Here is a 15,386-nt window from a genome sequence, read left to right as displayed (position 1 = left end):
TCTCTCTCTCTCTCCCCATGTTCAATTAAGGTTGACAATGGGTTGGGTTTGGATCTAGATAGCTTGGATATTTATTTATTTTACCAAAATTATGTAAACTATTATCCGTTGGTTCTATTTATTTACTTAACTAAATTATTTAATTAATTAATAATTTATTTTACAAACAAATTACTTCTCTTTGTCTCTCCCTTTTAGGGCTATCAACGGGTTAGTTCTAGTGTGAGATAGGCTGTACATGTCTCGTCCTTGTTTATTTTACTAAATTAAATCATTCATTTATTTATTTTAAGAAGTTATCATGGACAAGTAGGTCTGGTGTTGTGTTATAGGTTGTGACTCAGTTTTTTGATGAGGTTGAAAGGTGTTCCATCACAGAGGGATGCGACAAGTTGGTACTGGATTTTTTGTAAGGGGTTGCGACAGGTAGAAATGTTGAAGACATCGAGTGTGAGGAGGAAATGATTGTGATGGGTAGAAGTGCCACAGGAGGTTGAGAGAGGTTGCGATGGGTAGAGTAACTTGGTCCTCAAGAGGCAATGGGTTGATGGTTATGGACTAGTCTGGATTTCAGCTAGGGTTTCTAAAGTTGTGATTGAGATAGTGGCTAAGGCTTTGTTGGTTACGGGGAGCGATATATGGTTGGCGCTATGGAGCAACCTCCAGTTAGTGTTGTGATCTCGAATTTGGTTTCTAAGGGAGGTTAGGGGGTGGTTTGATGGGTTGGATTCCATTGGGAATTCAAGTGTTCATTGGTGTATTCCCATCCTTTACCGCAACTCCATCATTTCTTTTTGAGTACCAAAACTTGACCCACTTGTGAAGGGTTCCCTGACAATGTTTCCCGAAGGTGCAATGTTTACCTTCATCTCATGGGCACCATCGCCCTATGGAAGACACTCAGCATATGCGAACTATGCTCGGGTGACAGTGCCCCTTATGTGCAATGATAAGAGAGAGGACACATCCTCGGCTGATATCCCAATCTCCCCAAAACTTTGGTAACTAGGTAATTCTTTTGGTTCTCAATTTTATTTTGATAGGCAAGTATTGTCTTTCTTTTTTTATTGATTGTTTAGAGATTAGTGATTTTAGTCTGAGTTGGTTCCGAATGATGTGCTTTGCTTAAATTTTCTAATTCAGTTATAATACATTTTTTAGTCTTTTTTTCCTAGTTACACTAAGAACATTTGTTTGTGGTATTTTGCAACAATTTATAGAGGTTTGAGATAGTTTTAGGGACTTGTTAGATGCTTGGATTTTGTGGATTTTATTCTGTTTTCCTTTAGGGACTTGTTTGAGCGCAGCCAAGAAATTAATAATCTTTATTACTCTCTCAATTTCTCGCCAATTTACTTATATATTTAATTTAGCAAATTAAAAATTTGATTTATGTAATTTACTAAACTATTTAGTTTTATTAACAAATTATTTCCCCCTCTCTCCCTACCCGAGTTCAGTATTTATGGTTGTCAATGGGTTCGTTTTCGATATGGATAGCTTGGATATTTATTTATTTTACCAAAATTATGTGAATTGTCCATAGATTTTATTTATTTACTTAACTAAATTATTTATTTAATTAATAATTTATTTTACAAACTTCTCTTTGTCTCTCCCTTTTAGTGCTATCAACGGGTTAGTTTTGGTGTGGGATAGGCTGTACACATCTCGTCCCAATAATAACTGAAATTTTATTTATTTAGTTTACTAAATTAAATTATTCCTTTATTATTCTAACAATTTAAATAAATTATTCTCTATAAATTTTGGACAAGTAGGTCAGGTGTTGTGTGATAGGTTTTCACTCAGTTTTTTGATGAGGTTGAGAGGTGTTCTATCACAGAGGGATGCAACGTATGGGTTTTACGATGGGAGAGACGGGTAGAAATGTTTTGTTATAGGTAGAAGAAATGTTGAAGACATTTGAGTGAGGAGGAAATGAGTGTGATAGAAGTGTGACAGGAGGTTGAGAGATAAAGAACAGTTTTTGCTTGTATTTTGCAATAATTAATAGAGGTTTGAGATGGTATTAGGACTTGTTAGATGCTTGGATTTCGTGGTTTCTATTATTTGTTCCTTTAGAACTTTGGTTTAATCGTGCAATCTCTCTCTCTCTCTCTCTGGCAGCTTTTTAGCTTTCTACCTCCCTTTTGAGTTCAAATCAGTACATCTAATTTTCTCACCGGTGTTTCTTGATTTTCATTGGTGGTGACCTAACATTTAATTGTTTAGAAGTTTGCCAATAGTCGTAAAGACCCTGCCCAAAACTTTATAATCACATCTCTTTGACAATTCAATTTTTGACACATTGCCATTAATAAACATCTAACTATTTTATTAAGTTAAAAAACTTATTTATTTAATTTTATTAACAAATTATTTCTCTATCTCATACTACCCCTGGTACAATATTTAGGATTTTCAACCGGTTGGGTTTGAATCTAGATAGGTCAGATATTTATTTATTTTATTAAGTTAAATTATTCATGTATTTATTTTACCAATTAAGTAAATTATTAGCTATATATTTCTGTTATTTTATTTGCTAAATTGTTCAATTCATTAATACTATATTAATATAGGTTAGGGTTTAGGTTGGGATTAAACTTGTTCACGGGCCAGGCCAAGTTTGGGCTGGGCTTTGTCTTTATATCAAAAGAACATATTCAAGCCAAGTATGTGTTTGGCCCAACTGTTGGGCTTAGACCTTGAGTTGTGACAGACCAGGAAATTATTATTTATTACTGTCTCTCTCTCCCCCTCCCCATCTTCAGTATTTAGGGTTGTCAACAGGTTGGGTTTGGATATAGATAGATTGGCTATTTATTTATTTTATCAAACCATAAATTTTATTTATTTACTAGGAAAGGGGTTGATGGTTACGGACTAGGCTGGATTGCAGCCAAGGTTTCTAAAGATGTAATTGAGATAATGGCTACTACGGCTTTCTTGGTTCAGTGGGGAGCGATCTAAGATTGGCACTATGGAGCAATCTCAAGTTACTGTTGTGATCTCTCGAGTTTGGTTTTTGAGGGAGGTTAGGGGTTGGTGAGATGGTTTGGATTCCATCGGAAGAGTAATGAAATTTTCTAACTCAGTTATAATTTGTTTTTGTAGTCTTTTTTTTCCTAGTTAGACAAAGAACAGTTGTTGGTTGTGTTGTTTTTTGCAATATTTAATTGAGGTTAGAGATAGTTTAGGGACTTGTTAGATGCAATATTTTGTGCTTGGATTTTGAGATAGTTTTGGTTCAATCATGCAATGTCTTTGTCTTTGTCTCTCTCTCTCGCTCTCTCCCCGGGTGAATTGCTTATTATTTTTGCATCTGTTCTAGAGCTTATCTTTTTTTCTTAAAGAGTTACTTTCATGTATAGTGTGCTACTGTATGTAACTAGGGGTGTCAATTGGACTGGATTTGGTCCAATCTGATCTTGTCCAGTGTGAGTCTATTATAAATGGACCAGGTTCAATCCAATCCAATGAATATTTTGGATCATTTTGGACCAGTCAAATTCAATGTCTGGATGGTCCAATCTGTTCAAATTCGTTTTGATTTAGATTGATTTCAATCCAAACCCGACCCATTAACACCTATATACTTATCTTATATCAATGGTAAGATGGGTTCTAAAACTAAACTTATTAGATGCAAGCACAAAATATTGGCTTAATGCAGTCCAATCCAATATAAATTTATTACGAACAGACTAGTTCCAATCCGATCTAATAAATATTTTGGATTGGATTGATCCAATCCAATGTTTTGTTGGCCCGTCCAATCCATCAAAATTGATTTTGGATTAAACGGGTCCAATCCAAAACCAGTCCATTGACACTTTTATATATAACTAAAATTGGGGGAAAAAGATAAAAGAATTTACCACTAGCTTCACTGTTTCTTGATAATAGTACCCTCAGTAGTTTGATTCTGTCCCTGGGCAACTTTTTAGCTTTCTAGCTCACTTTTGAGTTCAAATCAGTATGTCGAATTTTCTCACCAGTGCTTGTTGGATGTTAGCATGTAAAAGACCCAGAAAATGCATTTTGTCATGAAATTTGTGCCTACATGCTGGTGTTGACAAAGTACTAGAATTTTAATCCATACCAACACCAGCAAAGAGTTCTTTAAAATTCGAAAGTTAACCAACCACATGGTATTATTTGTGCATCTTAGAGGAGTATCTTCTAATACTCTTTTTATTTGGTTACTTGAAATGGATTGATTGTTGTTTTAGATTCATGTTTAGAAAGAAACACCAGGGGTAAGATTGCTAGAATGTGGTGTATTTTTGTTATAAGGTGTGGGATATCCTGTACCTGTCCCATCCCAATAATAAAATTTTACTTATTTATTTTACTAAACCAAATTATTCATTTATTTGTTTTAATAAATTAAGTAAATTAGATTTCTATTTTTTTTAATTTACTAAATTATTCAAGTAATTAATAATTTGTTTAACTAATAAGTTATTTCTCTCTCTCTCTCTCTCTCTCCCCGAGCCTAATATTTAGGGCTATCAATAGGTTAGGTCTCAGTTGGGATTAAACCGGTCCACGGGCCGTGCTAGGTTCAAGTCGGTCTTTGCCTTCATATCAGCAAAACATATTCAAGCCCAAGTCTGAGCCTGGGTTGGCCATCAAGCCTAGACCTTAAGCTTGAGGCCGACCCTCATATAAAGCCCAAAGCATGACTAGGAAATTTTAGTTCTTTGTTTCTCTCATTTTATTGCCTAATCTTTTATATATTTATATTATTAAGTTAAATAATTTTATTTATTTATTCTTATTAAAAAAATTTGCTAAAAATTCCTCTTCCATAATTGTTGCTAAATATCTAATTGTTTGTAATGATGCCATTAATAAACATATATTATTTTATTAAGTTAAAAAAATATTTATCTAATTAAGGCCAGGTTCAGGCTGGGCTTTGTCTTTATATCAAAAGAACAGGGGTGGAGGCAAGGGGGACCCAGGGGAGCCATGGCCCCCCTATGGCCCAAAAATCCCCACTATTCCATGTAAATTTCCTAGGGGTGCAACTTTTCCGGGTTAGGGTTGGGATATTGTCAAAATTTCAATAGGCCCAACCTGAAGCCTGGGCCCGAAACAGTGTAAACTGTTAACTCGGGACAACCCGACTTGCACCCCTAAAATTTCCCCTTCCCCACTCTCCACCCCAATGGGGTGTCCCTCCTTTAACCATCCATATTTATTCCCCCCAGCCCCTCAAATTCCACCTTAGGTTTTGGCCCCCTCATGAAAATTTCCTAGCTCCACCCCTGCAAAAGAACATATTCAAGCCCAAGTATGAGCTCAGCCCAACCATTGGCCCTAAATATTGAGTTGAGCCTGGCCAAGGAGATTATTATTCTTGTTGGCGATGATGGAATCAAGTTACCAGGTAATGCTTTTGATTCTCAATTTTATTTTGATAGGCAAGTACTCTCTTTCTTTGTAGGTTCAGATTGATGTGCTTTGCCTAAATTTAATAAATCTGTTATAATACCTTTTTAAGCCTTTTTTTCCTAATTAGACAAAGAACTGTTGTTGGTTGTATTTTGCAATAATTAATAGATGTTTGAGATAGTTTTAGGGACTTGTTAGATGCTTGAATATGGTGGTTTTTTTTTTTCTTTTTTTTTTCCTTTTGAATTTTGGTTCATTCGTGCAATCTCTCTCTTTCTCTCCCTGGGCAGATTTTTAGGGACTTGTTAGATGCTTGAATATTGTGGTTTTTTTCTTTTATTTTTCCATTGAATTTTGGTTCATTCGTGCAATCCTCTCTCTCTCTCTCTTCCTCTCCCTGGGCAGATTTTTAACTTTCTAGCTCCCTTTTGAGTACAAATCAGTATGTCCAATTTTCTCACCGCTGCTTCTTAATTTTCATTGGTCATTTAATTGTTCAAAAGGAAAAGGTTTGCGGTTTGCCAACAGTCATGAATATTTAGCAATAATGGCCCTATCCAAAACTTTATTCACATCTCTCTAACAAATCAATGTTGGACACATTATTACTCTAACTCCTCAAAAACTTACCAATTGAAACAGAAATCTTTTCTATTGGGTTTTTGGATGAGATTGAATGCAAGTAGTTATTAATTGGAGATATGCTCAGCTTGGTTGTTAGCCTGTAAAAGACTAAGAAAATGCAATCTGTCATGAATTTGTGCCCACATACTGGTTTTGACGAAGTACTAGAATTTTAATCCATACCAACACCAGCAAAGAAACATTTGAAAGTTTACCAAATGCTTTGAAATGGATTTATTCTTGTTTAATGTTGTGTGAATATCTTCTTGTCAATATGGGCACTCAATCTGTTGTTGCAAGTGTAAGTATCTTCTAATGCTGTTATTGTTTGATTACTTTAAATGGATTTATTTCGTTTAAGACTCATCTTTATAATGAAACATCAGGCGCAGTATGCATTGCTTTTCTTGTCAATATGGGTGCCCAATCTGTTAAATTTGATTCAACAACTTATGGTTGTCTGTACTCACTAGATGATTTTCCTAATGAACAGATTTGTAATAACCAATTACATGGACGTCATAGATACCATGGATATTTCTTAATTTTTTTATTTTACTAAATTAACTAAATTACTATCTACAGATTTTATTCATTTAGTTTAATAAATTATTCAATTAATTAATAATTTATTTTACTAACAAATTTTTTTGGGCTATCAACAAGTTAGGTCTAGAGTGGGATGGCATTGTACCTGTCCCATCCCAATAATAAATGAAAACTTATTTATTTATTTATTTTACTAAACTAAATTATTCATTTATATATTTAAATACATTAGATAAACTATTATGTATAAATTTTTCTTTATTTGATTCAACCCGACACCCTTTTGTGTTTAAGGCCCAAAGCCAAGCCAAACTCGACCTAGCTTGGGCCAATTCAATATTTCTTTTCATATTGCACATTGTATAATTTAAAGTTACAAGGGATTGAAGGCGGAAAGAGAGAGAATTGTAGGAAGAAATGTAGAAGAGATTCTTGCCAACGACAAGGTGGAGGAAGGAGCTGCTTGTCTGAAAAAAAGAGGATATTATTGGAAGAAATTGGTGGAGGTTCAGCAATCAAAATCAGAGAAGACAAAAGATCAATGGTAGTGTTAAGCAGGGAGGCGATAAGCTGGTTGAAAGGGTTCATTGATGGTACAACTTTTGCCATCACTGAATCTGGGTGGAAAGCAGAACTTGACTTGATAAAGAAAAGATTTACAGTGGAAAAGAAGATTAACAATAGCGGAGCTTTCATTCAACTAAGTGAGCTCTTTGGAAACGGTGAGAAACAGGTGGTGTGTATTCTAGAAGCAAGGGTAAGCAAGGTTGGGTCATGTTTGCAGGAGCCTTGGATGACTTTGAACAGAGGACATGGTTTCTGGAAAAGGAAAAGAACAGCACTGCTGCTATGCCGGACACTCCAATACCTGAGCAAGCTTCTAAATTACAAAATGGAGCGGAGTGGTAGAGAAGGTTGAAGGCCTCAGTGGAGCTACCGTGTGTTCGAAGTTGGTGTTAGATGGAACCTGGAGGATTGGAGAGGAAGAAAGGTAATTAGGCTCTCAGACTTGAATGCGTATTCTTCTGGGTTTTTCTGTTTGGAGTGCGTGAGGGTGGTTTTGGATGTTGGTTTTGTCGGGAGAGGGTGTTGTTCTATTGGGGTCTGAAGTGGTTTTGTTTGTGCTGTCTTGAGTCTGAGTTTGGTGTGTGCTGGTTGCGTTTTTTTTTTTGTTGTCAAGGGGGTTTGATTTTGGTGGTTTGTTTGGACTTCTGGGTTTTTTATTAAGTTTCGGTTGGGTTGGAGTGCTTGTGTGGGAGTTAAAGTTTGTTGTTTTCCTCTCTCGAGTGACTACTGATCACTCTCCTTTAATAATTTCTTTCTTCCTTTTTAATAAATTTTATTAAAAAAATCCCGTATTTTTCCATTTGTAACCCCAAGATTTTGCTTTGTACATGAGCCAAGCAGAAAAAGGCCATGTATTTTTGTTTGTGGAATTTGTCTCTTCTTGATATTATATATTAATACATTATTTTCTTGATCAGAAAGAAATTATAACCTTTGAACTTCTTTTGTTATCCTTAGGCAATTTCTATGATGTTGGAAGGGTATGATACTGGAAGAACTTTGAGGGGGTGAATTTTGATGAACACCAGTTGATTGGTTACCACTTGTATGATATTGGTTGATGGGTTATCAGTTTTTTAGGTATCATGCCTTTCTGGTATCATAATTGGACTCTTACCCTCGTTAAAAAGAAACAAAAAGCAGAAGAGAAGAAAGTATCTCAATTATGGTGGACAAGCACGAAGGAAATCATTTTTTGATAATCCATTAGAAGATGGATCTGCATTGCTCAGATCTGCACTCCCCACATAGAAACCCTGAAAGATCATCTTCACCTGTGAGGCAGATGTTCACCTCTCCTGAAAGGTCTCCTTATGTGCAACAATCTCCAGGTCAAAAACCAATATCTCCTCCACAGGTATTTACGTAACTAAATTATTCATCGAATAGGCTATACATGTCTTGTCCCAATAATAACTGAAAATTTATTTATTTATTTTACTAAATTAAATTATTCATTTATTTGTTTTAATATATTAAATAAATTATTCTCCATAAAGTTTTACTTATTTAATTCAACCCGTGACCAATCACAAGTGATTGGTGCGGGTTTGGTTTGGGATAGCTTGGACTAGTCTTGCACCAATCACAAGTGAATATTTATTTATTTATTTTTGTTAAAGTTAATTATTGATTTATCTATTTTACAAAATTAAGTAAATATTATCCATAGATTTCTATTTACTTAATTTATTGAATTATTTAATTAACTAATCCTAACAAATTATTTTTCTCTCTCTCCTAGAGCCTATTTTTAGGGTAATTAATATGTTTAGTGAGGTGTGGGATAGGATGTACCTGTCTTGTCCCAATAATAAATCTAATTTTATTTATTTATTTTATTAAACCAAATGAATCATTAATTATTTTACAAAATTAACTAAATTGGTATCCATAGGTTCCTTTTTATTTAATTTATTAAATTATTCAAGTAGTTAATAATCCATAGATTCCCCCCCCCCAACCCGAGCAAAATATTTAGGTTTATAAATTGGATAGGTTTCGGTTGGGTTAAACCTTTTCATTGGTTGGGCCACGTCTGGTTTGGGCTTTGCCTTTATATCAACAAAACTTATTTAGGCCCAAGTCTAAGCCTAGGTCAACCATCAAGCCAAGATTTTGAGACTGTGCCCGACTATCATATAAAGCTCGGATTGCGATAAAGAAATTTTTGTTCTTTGTCTCTTTCTCATTTTCTAGAAATCTCTCTTCCATATTTGTTGCTAACATGTAACTATTTACAATGATGCCATTAATAAAGAGCTAACTACTTTCTCTTTTTCTTGCCTAATTATGTATATACTTATTTTAAAAAGTTAAAAGATTTTATTGATTTAATTTACTAGATTATTTAATTATAGACCCTCTCTATCTTATTGCTCGGTGTCCAATATTTAAGGGTTGTCAACAAGTGGGGATTGGTCTAGGTAGCTTGGATATTTATTTATTTTATTAAATTAAATTATTCAATTATATATTTTACAAAATTAAGAAAATAATTATCCATACATATTTATTTATTTAATTAACTAATTGACTTCATTAATTAATAATAATTATCCATAGAAATCTCTCCCTTTGCGAGTTACATATTTAGGGTTGTCAATGGATTGGGTTTAGATCTAGATAGCTTGGATATTTATTTATTTTACCAAAAGTTAGTAAATTATTATCCATAAATTTTATTTATTTACTTAACTAAGTTATTAAACTAATTAATGATTTAATTTATGAACAAAGTATTTCTCTTTCTCTCTCCCTTTTTAAGACTATCAACGGATTAGTTCTTATGTTGGATAGGCTATACATGTCTTGTCCCAATAATAATTGAAATTTTATTTATTTATTTTACTAAATTAAATTATTCATTATTTGTTTTAATAGATTAAATAAATTATTCTCCATAATTTTTTTTATTTAATTCAATCTGTGACCAATATTTATGGTTGTCAATGGTGCGGGTTTGGATTTGGATAGCTTGGACCAGTCTTGCCCCAATCACAAGTGAATATTTATTTATTTTTTGCTAAAGTTAGTTATTGATTTATCTATTTTACAAAATTAAGTAAATTATTATCCATAGATTTATATTTACTTAATTTACTAAATTCTTAATTAATGAATGATTTTCCTAACAAATTATTTCTCTCTCTAATCGGAGCCTATTTTTAGAGCAATCAATATGTTTGGTCAGGTGTGTGATAAGCTGTACTTGTCCTGTCCCAATAATAAATGAAATTTTATTAATTTATTTTACTAAAACAAATTAATCATTAATTTTTGTACAAAATTAAGTAAATTGTTATCCATAGATTCCTATTTATTTAATTTATTAAACTATTCAAGTAATTAATAATTCATTTAACTAATAATTTATTTCTCTCTCTCTCTCTCTCTCTCTCCCCCCAAACCTGGGCCTAATATTTAGGGTTATCAATAGGATAGGTATCGGTTGGTCGGGCCACGTTTAGTTTGGGCTCTGCCTTTATATCAACATAACTTATTAAAGCCCATGTCTAAGCCTAGGCCAACCATCACGTTTAGTTTGGGCTCGGATTGCGATAAGGAAAGTTTTATTCTTTGTTTCTCTCATTTCCTAGAAATCTCTCTTCCATATTTGTTGCTAACTTGTAACTATTTACAATGATGTCATTAATGAAGAGCTAACTATTCTTTCTTATTTTCTTGCCTAATTATTTATATTTTTTTGATTTAATTTACTAGATTATTTTATTATTTCCCTCTCTTTATTACCACTCTGTGTCCAACATTTAAAGGTTGTCAATGGGTGGGGGCTGTTCTACGTAGTTTGGATATTTTATTTATTTTATTAAATTAAATTATTCATTTATATATTTTACAAAATTATGTAAATTATTATCCATAGATTTCTATTATTTAATTTACTAATTTATTCCATCAATTAATAATTTATGAACAGGTTAGGGTCTGAGTTGGGATTAAACCTATTCACAGGTAGTGGCATGTTCGGGAAGGGCTTTGTCTTTATATCAATGGAACATATTGAAGCCCAACATCAAGCCCAACCCAACAATTAGGTCTATCTCTTGAGTCGAGCCCAGCGAGGAAATTGTTATTCTTTAGTACTCTCTCATTTCCTCACCACTTAATTTATATATTTAATTTAGTAAGTTAAAAATTTTAATTATTTAATTTGCCAAATGATTTAATTTTATCAACAAATTATCACTATATCTCTCCCTCCCCGAGTCTAATATTTTGGGTTATCAATGGGTTGGGCTTGGTTTTAATCATTAATTTTTGTACAAAATCAAGTAAATTGTTATCCAAAGATTCCTATTTATTTAATATATTAAAGTATTCAAGTAATTAATAATTCGTTGAACTAATAAGTTATTTCTCTCTTTCTCTGTCTCTCTCTCTCTCTCCCCCCTAGCCTGAGCCTAATATTATGGGTTATCAATAGGATAGGTATCGGTTGGTCGGGCCATGTTTAGTTTAGGCTTTGCATTTATATCAACATAAGTTATTAAGGGAGACTAATCCTAGGCCAACAATTAAGCTGAGATTTTGAGCATGCCTGATCATATAAAGCTCGGATTGCGATAAGGAAAGTTTTATTCTTTGTTTCTCTCATTTCGTAGAAATCTCTCTTCCATATTTGTTGCTAACTTGTAACTATTTACAATGATGCCATTAATGAAGAGCTAACTATTCTCTCTTATTTTCTTGCGTAATTATGTATACTTATTTTAAAAAGTTAAAAGATTTTGTTGATTTAATTTACTAGATTATTTAATTATTTCCTTCTCTTTATTACTACTCTGTCTCCAACATTTAAAGGTTGTCAATGGGTGGGGTTTGTTCTACGTAGCTTGGATATTTTATTTATTTTATTAAATTAATTTATTAATTTATATATTTTACAAAATTATGTAAATTATTATCCATAGATTTCTATTATTTATTTTACTAATTTATTCCATCAATTAATAATTTATGAACAGGTTAGGGTCTGAGTTGGGATTAAACCTATTCACAGGTAGTGGCATGTTCGGGAAGGGCTTTGTCTTTATATCAATGGAACATATTGAAGCCCAACATCAAGCCCAACCCAACAATTAGGTCTATCTCTTGAGTCAAGCCCAGCAAGGAAATTGTTATTCTTTAGTACTCTCTCATTTCCTCACCACTTAATTTATATATTTAATTTAGTAAGTTAAAAATTTTAATTATTTAATTTGCCAAATGATTTAATTTTATCAACAAATTATCACTATATCTCTCCCTCCCCGAGTCTAATATTTTGGGTTATCAATGGGTTGGGCTTGGTTTTAATCATTAATTTTTGTACAAAATCAAGTAAATTGTTATCCAAAGATTCCTATTTATTTAATATATTAAAGTATTCAAGTAATTAATAATTCGTTGAACTAATAAGTTATTTCTCTCTTTCTCTGTCTCTCTCTCTCTCTCCCCCCTAGCCTGAGCCTAATATTATGGGTTATCAATAGGATAGGTATCGGTTGGTCGGGCCATGTTTAGTTTAGGCTTTGCATTTATATCAACATAAGTTATTAAGGGAGACTAATCCTAGGCCAACAATTAAGCTGAGATTTTGAGCATGCCTGATCATATAAAGCTCGGATTGCGATAAGGAAAGTTTTATTCTTTGTTTTTCTCATTTCGTAGAAATCTCTCTTCCATATTTGTTGCTAACTTGTAACTATTTACAATGATGCCATTAATGAAGAGCTAACTATTCTCTCTTATTTTCTTGCGTAATTATGTATACTTATTTTAAAAAGTTAAAAGATTTTGTTGATTTAATTTACTAGATTATTTAATTATTTTCTTCTCTTTATTACTACTCTGTCTCCAACATTTAAAGGTTGTCAATGGGTGGGGTTTGTTCTACGTAGCTTGGATATTTTATTTATTTTATTAAATTAATTTATTCATTTATATATTTTACAAAATTATGTAAATTATTATCCATAGATTTCTATTTATTTAATTTACTAATTTATTCCATCAATTAATAATTTATGATCAGGTTAGAGTCTGAGTTGGGATTAAACCTATTCACAGGTAGTGGCATGTTCGGGAAGGGCTTTGTCTTTATATCAATAGAATTTATTGAAGCCCAACTTTAATTCCAACCCAACCATCATACTCTCTCATTTCCTCATCAGTTAATTTATATATTTAATTTAGTAAGTTAAAAATTTTATTTATTTAATTTGCTAGACGATTTTATTTTATCAACAAATTATTTCACTATATCTCTCCCTCCCCGAGTCTAATATTTTGGGTTATCAATGGGCTACGCTTGGTTTTAGATAGATTGGATATTTATTTATTATTTTAATAAATGAATTGAGTCATTATATATAGATTTTATTATTTAGTTTAATAAATTAATAAATAATTTATTTTTCTCTCTCTTGATCCTTATTTTTTGGGTTATCAACGAGTTAGGTCTTGTGTGGTATATAGCATGTACCTGTCTCGTCCCAATAATTAATGAAATTCTATTTATTTTACTAAACCAAAATTTTCATTTATATATTAGATACACTATTATGTATAAGCTTTTATTTATTTGATTCAACTCGACACCAATAAAAAATGAATATTTAGTTATTTTATTAAATTCAATTATTGATTTGTTTATTTTACAAAATTAAGTAAGGTATTATCCACTAAATTATTCATGTAATTAATAATTTATTTAACTATGATGTTATTTCAATCTCTCTCCCTGAGCTAAATATTTAGGGCTCTCAAAAGATTATTTGGGATTAAAATTATTAACTGGTCGGGCTATGGTTGGATTGGGATTTGCGTTTATATCAATATAACATATTTATAACCAAGTCTGAGTTTGGATCGAACTTCGGGCCTAGATCTTGAGCATATTCTGACGTTCCTATAGAGTCCAAAGCACAGTGAGGAAATTCTTTGTTTCTCTCTCTCTCTCTCCCTCTCCGTTTGCGAGTTACATATTTAGGGTTGTCAATGGATTGGGTTTAGATCTAGACAGCTTGGATATTTATTTATTTTACCAAAAGCTATCAAATTATTATCCATAGATTTTATTTATTTACTTAACTAAATTATTAAACTAATTAATGATTTAATTTATTAACAAAGTATTTCTCTTTCCCTCTCCCTTTTTAAGACTATCAACGGATTAGTTCTTATGTCAGACAGGCTATACATGTCTTGTCCCAATAATAACTGAAATTTTATTTATTTATTTTACTAAATTAAATTATATAAATTATTCTCCTTTTTTATTTAATTCAATCCATGACCAATAGTTACATTTGTCAATGGTGCAGGTTTGGATTTGGATAGCTTGGACTAGTCTTGCCCCAACCACAAGTGAATATTTATTTATTTTTTGCTAAAGTTAATTATTGATTTATCTATTTTACAAAATTAAGTAAATTATTATCCATAGATTTATATTTACTTAATTTACTAAATTCTTCTTTAATGAATTATTTTCCTAACAAATTATTTTTCTCTCATCCCGGAGCCTATTTTTAGGGCAATCAATATGTTTGGTCAGGTGTGTGATAGGTTGTACCTATCCCGTCCCAATAATAAATGAAATTTTGTTAATTTATTTTACTAAAACAAATTAATCATTAATTTATTTTACTAAAACAAATTAAGGGAGACTAATCCTAGGCCAACCATTAAGTTGAGATTTTGAGCGTGCCTGATCATATAAAGCTCGGATTGCATTAAGGAAAGTTTTATTCTTTGTTTCTCTCATTTCTTAGAAATCTCTTTTCCATATTTGTTGCTAACTTGTAACTATTTACAATATTTCCATTATTGAAGAGCTAATTATTCTCTCTTATTTTCTTGCCTAGTTATTTATATACTTATTTTAAAAAGTTAAAAGATTTTGTTGATTTAATTTACTAGATTATTTTATTATTTCCCTCTTTTTATTACCGCTGTGTCTAACCATTAAAGGTTGTCAATGGGTGGGGTCTGCTCTACGTTGTTTGGATATTTTATTTATTTTATTAAATTAAATTATTCATTTATATATTTTACATAATTATGTAAATTATTATCCATAGATTTTTATTTATTTAATTTACTAATTTATTCCATCAATTAATAATTTATGAACAGGTTAGGGTCTGAGTTGGGATTAAACCAATTCACAGGTAGTGGCATGTTCGGGAAGGGCTTTGTCTTTATATCAATAGAATTTATTGAAGCCCAAC

At 31.9% G+C, this 15,386-nt stretch overlaps 1 long non-coding RNA gene across 3 annotated transcripts in view; it reads left to right on the top strand.

Annotated features, from left to right (window-relative positions):
• LOC148790383 (uncharacterized) overlaps window positions 1–15,386 on the top strand; it is a 64,947-nt gene that overhangs the window by 28,069 nt on the left and 21,492 nt on the right. The window lies entirely within an intron of this gene.

This window comes from Nelumbo nucifera, chromosome 7, assembly GCF_055504915.1.
Source record: "Nelumbo nucifera cultivar China Antique chromosome 7, China Antique-T2T, whole genome shotgun sequence".
NCBI classification, from domain to species: domain Eukaryota; kingdom Viridiplantae; phylum Streptophyta; class Magnoliopsida; order Proteales; family Nelumbonaceae; genus Nelumbo; species Nelumbo nucifera.
This window is presented reverse-complemented; position numbering and strand designations above follow the sequence as displayed.